Source organism: Canis lupus, chromosome 9 (assembly GCF_003254725.2).
Source record: "Canis lupus dingo isolate Sandy chromosome 9, ASM325472v2, whole genome shotgun sequence".
In the NCBI taxonomy this organism is placed as follows: domain Eukaryota; kingdom Metazoa; phylum Chordata; class Mammalia; order Carnivora; family Canidae; genus Canis; species Canis lupus.
The window spans coordinates 33798225-33802329 of record NC_064251.1 but is presented as its reverse complement, the minus strand read 5'-3'; the positions used below and the strand labels follow the sequence as shown (position 1 = coordinate 33802329).

Sequence of the window (4105 nt, the reverse complement as noted above, 5' to 3'; positions counted from 1 at the left end):
AGTGATAGTGAGAGAGAGAGAGAGAGAGGAGAGAGCAGGGGCCAGAGGGAGAAGCAGGCTTCCCGAGGAGCAGGGAGCATAACACCAGGACCCTGGGATCATGACTTGAGCCAAAGGCAGACGCTTATAACCGACTGAGCATCCAGGTGCCCCAGTCAGTTTTATTATTTTGTTAAAAGGTTCAAGGAGAGGGATGCCTGGGTGGCTCAGCAGTTGAGTGCTTGCCTTTGGTCCAGGGCATGATCCCGGGGTCCTAGGATCCAGTCCCACGTTGGGCTCCCTACATGGAGCCTGCTTCTCCTCTACCTGTGTCTCTGCCTCTCTCTCTCTGTCTCTCATGAATAGATAAATAAAATCTTTAAAAATAAAAAATAAAAGGTTCAAGGAGGGCAGCCTGGATGGCTCAGCGGTTTAGCGCCGCCTTCCGCCCAGGGCGTGATCCTGGAGAACCAGGATGGAGTCCTGCATCGGGCTCCCTGCATAGAGCCTGCTTCTCCCTCTGCCTGTGTCTCTGCACGTCTCTCTCTCTCTCTCATAGATAGATAGATAGATAGATAGATAGATAGATAGATAGATAGATCGATCAAGGAAAAGCAGATCTTGCCCAAGAGTCCATGTGGCAGAGCCAGGAACAGAATCCAGGCTCAGAGGTTACCCTCTGCTCTTCGATCTCCATTGTCCCCACACTATGCATTGTCTGCTCGCCCGGCTCCTGTCCCCAGCCTCCAGTCGGTCACTTGCTGCAACTGCAGATTTGTAGGCTTGGTTCTGGTTGACTTTGAGGGCCAGGCTGAGCTGTGGTTTGGGGAGAACAGTGATGGGTGGCCCTTGCCTGAAATGGGGAAACTCTGAAGTAGATCAATCAGATTAGGAGTGAAAGTGTGTCAGTCACGTCCTGCCATCATGTGTGGTGTGTGCAGGGCTGGGGGGGCGGGGTGCCTCGATCAGTCTTGCTCTCTCTGGTTGGTTCAAAGACATAGACCTAAACACCCAACATCACTCACTTCTCAGAATCCCCTTCCTCAGCCTGATCCATCAGTTTCCTTGAAATACTGTTTTTTTTTTTTTCTATATAAGCCCTTACATTCCCGACCCACTCACACCCACGGCCCCTCTGTCTCTGCTTCTCCTTTCCACCGACTCCTTCCCATTGCTCTGGACAAGCCCAAGGAGGCGGTGCTGGGGCCACCATGGGGCATCCCTAGAGAAGGGGACACTGGATAAGCCTTGATGATGCTAAGCATACCCTGTCTCCTGGCAAACAAATTGGAAGGCTTTTTCTGTACCTGGCCTCCCGAGGCCCGGGCCCTCTGAGGAGCCAGGACTTGGGCTTCTATCTGGACTTCTGCTTCTCTCTGCCTGGACTGGCAAGTGTCACAGAACCGGGCCAAGGCTTTAATCTTGGCAGGAGCAGAGGACACCAGTGAGGGGTGCTTACCCCAGCTCTGCTTGCTCAGGAGAAGGGAACTTTGCCCTTACCCACCCTTTCCAGAAGGATGTGGAAGGGCTTCTCTGTTGGGAATCAGTGACCCATAGTCCTTGGTCTTCTGTGGATAATTGTAATAAAGCACTCTAGGGCTTCACCCTGTCAAGGCAGAGGGGCTCCCCTTTCGTTCTAGAATAGTACTGTCTGTTAGAACTTCCTGCAATGTTGGAAATGTTCTAAAATATATCCTGTTCAATGTGACAACCAGTAGCTGAGGTGGCTCTTGAACATGTGAAATGAGGTAGGATGACTGAGGCACTGAGTTTTAAATTGTATTTTATTTTAATTAATTACAATAGAAATTTATATTGTCACCTGTGATGAGTGGCTACATTATTGAACAGTACGGTTCTAGAAGGAGTGTGTCTCCGATAAGGCCACAGTGGCCAAGCCGAGATGTATCAGAGCTGCCTGCCACCCTCTTTCCTCCGCACCCACCATCCCAGACACACATTACACATTTCAGGAAGGCCCTGGATACAATGTCCTTTTATAACAAAGTCTACTGTTTATATATTTTTATCTCAAGTGAGGCAGAGCTGCCACTGACCACAAATGTGTCCCCACACATGGCTTCTCTTCATCATCCTTGCACCATCAGAGCTATGCAGGGTGGGATGTCAGGAAACCCTGCACCTAGGAAGTGTGAATCCTGCCGTTACAGGCCTTAGAGCCCGTTCTGCTCCCTGCTTCTCCCTGTGAGGAGGGAAGAAGCCAGTATCAGCCAATGCCTGGTGTAGCCCGAGGCTGGGCACACTGGTGTGAATGAGGCCGGGTCACCAGGGTGACCTGCCCACACTCTGGCAGTTTTGATCTTACTTCCTATCTGAACATCTTGGTCTTGAGTAAGAAGCATTTTTACTTTCTGTATGAAGGTGGAGGCTGGGGGATCCCTGGGTGGCTCAGTGATTTGGCGCCTGTCTTTGGCCCAGGGCGTGATCCTGGAGTCCCGGGATCGAGTCCCACGTCGGGCTCCCTGTGTGGAGCCTGCTTCTCCCTCTGCCTGTGTCTCTGCTTCTCTCTCTGTATCTCTCATGAATTAAAAAAAAAAAAAAAAAAAATCTTAAAAAAAAAGAAAGAAGGTGGAGGTTGGGGGCAGTTTAGGGTTTCTTGGCTTTATATATGAATATATTCTTGAGCAAGCTGGACAGTGGCCCCAAAGCAGCACCGGTTGTTTATCAGATGGGTTGGTGCTCTGACCACCTCACCCTTGCCTGTGTTCTCCCCGTGTCTAGCACCCGGGAGCGCCCTGTAGTGTCTGCTGAATGAATGAGTGGGTTCCGCCTGCCAGAGCACCCGGGACAGAGCTCTTCTTAGTCTCTGTGTCTGCTTTCCTTCTGTCTTTTCTTCCTCTGCCCTGCAGTACTGGCAAGCCCTCTATCCTCCCTGCTCCCTTTCAATCCCAGGCTTTCAGATGCAGGCTTCGTATTTCAGCCCACTAACCTTTTCCTGTAGCTGTTCCCTAGAGTGTCATAACCCACCTCTTCCGAACATTCCGGAAAGTATCCTTGCACCGCCATCTCCCCGCTGCCCCGTGGCATGTGTGACTTTGCAGGCCACGTGAACAGTCCTCATCACAGGGGTGTCATTGTCCCCTGGCCTGCTCCATGCAGATGGGGACAGAGCCCCTCTGTGCAGGCAGGATTTCCTGCAGCCTGGTTGCCTGTGTGTGGAGAGCCCAAATAGCGCCCCCTTCTGTCTGCTGGTGCTACCGCTCACTGCCTCCTTGTGCCTGACTTTTCAGTTCTTTTTTTCTTTTCTTTAGAGAGAGAGCTGGTGGGAGGGCAGAGGGAGAGGGAGAGAGAAGCCTTTGCAGGCTCCACGCCCAGTGCGGAGCCCCACGCTGGCCGAGGGCCTTGCTCTCCTGACCCTGGGGTCATGACCCGCTCGGAAATCAAGAGTTAGATGCTCCACCCACCAACTGAGCCACCCACGCGCTCCTTTAGTTCTTTTCTTGTAGTAAAATGTATAGAACACAACATTTACCATTTTAACCATTTTTCAGGGGCAATTCAGTGGCATTATGTCTGTTCACACTGTTGTATAATCATCAATCACCACCATCCATTTCCAGAACTTGTTCATCATCCCAAACAGAAACTGTGTTCATCAAACAATGACTTCCTCCCCCGATCCCATCAGCCTCTGGTAACCTCTATTCTATTTTCTGTCTCTAAGAATTTGTCGGTTCTAGGTGGTAAGTCATAGAAGTGGAATCATATGGCCTTTGTCCTTTTGTGTCTGGCTTTTAGCGTGTTGTCAAGGTGCATCCGTGTCATAGCATACGACAGAGTTGCATTCCCCTTGGTGGCTGACTAAAACTCCACTTTTCCCTATGTGTACACTACATTTTTAAAAATATTTTATTTATTTATTCATGAGAGACAGAGAGAGAGAGAGAGAGAGGCAGAGACACAGGCAGAGGGAAAAGCAGGTTCCCTGAAGGGAGCCTGACATGGGACTCAATTCCAGGACCCCAGGATCAGGCCCTGGGCCAAAGGCAGGCGCTAAACCACTGAGCCACCCAGGCATCCCAATTTTGTGTTTAACTTTGTAAGAAACTACCAAACTGCCCCACCCCCTCACGGAGCACCATTTTATGTTCCCACCAGCAGTGCA

The 4105-nt window shown here is 50.7% G+C and overlaps 1 long non-coding RNA gene across 1 annotated transcript; it reads right to left on the bottom strand.

Annotated features, from left to right (window-relative positions):
- Positions 1-1771: 1771 nt before the first annotated feature.
- On the bottom strand, positions 1772-3122 carry LOC125755746 (uncharacterized). Its single transcript, XR_007412963.1, has 3 exons — positions 2968-3122; positions 2306-2515; positions 1772-2182 (listed from the first exon to the last, which is right to left on the bottom strand). It is a non-coding gene; the product is annotated as an uncharacterized LOC125755746 (long non-coding RNA).
- Between the last annotated feature and the right edge of the window lie 983 nt (positions 3123-4105).